This window comes from Didymella exigua (assembly GCF_010094145.1).
Source record: "Didymella exigua CBS 183.55 unplaced genomic scaffold M421scaffold_95, whole genome shotgun sequence".
NCBI lineage: Eukaryota > Fungi > Ascomycota > Dothideomycetes > Pleosporales > Didymellaceae > Didymella > Didymella exigua.
The window spans coordinates 1-1,434 of record NW_022984869.1 but is presented as its reverse complement, the minus strand read 5'-3'; positions in this window follow the sequence as shown (position 1 = coordinate 1,434).

Sequence of the window (1,434 nt, the reverse complement as noted above, 5' to 3'; positions counted from 1 at the left end):
TTTACAGGTAGTGCTATAGAGGCACCTAGTCTCTGTGTGGCCGTAGCGCTGGCAGTTTTGGCATTGTGTAGAAGGGGGTGTAGCAATAAATCTTTCTGCTTTAATGCTAGCTCCAAGCAGGTATAGTCTGTTTCTAATAGCCTGTTGTGCTTCCTTCTCTGTAGAAAATGCTACACAGGCAGAGCCTAGTTGCTGTCTCTGTCTTTTATCTCTACTTGTTATCTAGAATAGGTGTCCAACAATAGTTAGGCCTCTATTAAAGGTAGCAATTTCTGTCTTTAGCACCTGCAGGTCTTAGTTTGTTGCAAGAGATGTAGGGATATTGTGTAGGATTGCTTTGTGCCAGGGCTCTATAGGGAGGGCTTCCTTATATGCAATAATAGATTGCTAGATTATTTGATTTTTAAGTAGGTATTTTGCAGTAAAGGTAGGTGTAGTAGTAAGCACAATATTCTTTCTTAGGCTTAGCGTAGCAGAGGCGATAACTGGTGATTTTACTCCTTTCTCTGCAAAGGCTAAGTTAAAGGCGTTGCGTATTTCAAGAGGAGCAAAAGCTAGAGGTTCTTGTTCTTGTGTAAGAACTAGCTGGCGAGTACTAAGAGAGTTCTTTGGAGAGGTAGTAGTAGGTTTACTCTTAGTAACTGTTTGCCACTCTGTTTCCTTAGGTAGGTTGCTTGCAGCTGCAGAGGCGTAGGAAGTAGGTAGAGAGGTGGTCTGTGTTCTTGTTGTTGTAGAAGAGCTAGGCTGGGTAGAAGAAGGAGCAGCAGTAGAAGAGAGTGGCTTTTGCAAAAGTCTAACTCTTGCTTTAATTGTTTTTGATACTGCTTCTAGGTTAGAGACTTAAGAGGCTAGGATAGAGAGGCCTTGTTTGTTTAGTCTGTTGTTTTCTGTGTAGTCTCTAAAGATTTCTAAGAGGTCTAGGATGTTGGATTGTTCTTTGCTAGAGGTAGCAAGAGAGGAGGCTTAAATAACCATTGTTCTAGCAATAGCTAGTGCTTCTTTTACTGTCTTAGCAATAGGTGCCTGGGCAACAGGTCTAGTAGCTGCATTAAATTGGAAAGGTGGAAGTCTAGGCCTAGGGGGGGTAGCAGGTCTACTCGCAGGTCGTTTAGAAGAGGCAGTAGGCCTTGGTAAGGTAGAGCTTAGAGGTATAGCTGTAGGTGGAGGTAGAGGCGTCGATAGATGCTGAGGTAGAGGCATAGGAGTGGGTGTAGGTAGGTACATCTCTCCTAGAGGGTCAGGGGAGCTAGGAGTGCTCAGCTCCATTGTCTCCCTGTCTAGAGATTGCTCTCTACTAGCCAGAGGTTCTAGTTCCATTGTCCTGGGTCCTGGGTCCTAGGTGTAGGTATCCTTCTGTTTTATAAGGAAAAAATACAAAGTGACTAGAGGAGAGCTTATTTTTGCACAGGCAGAGGTACCTAATCTCTGTCTGCT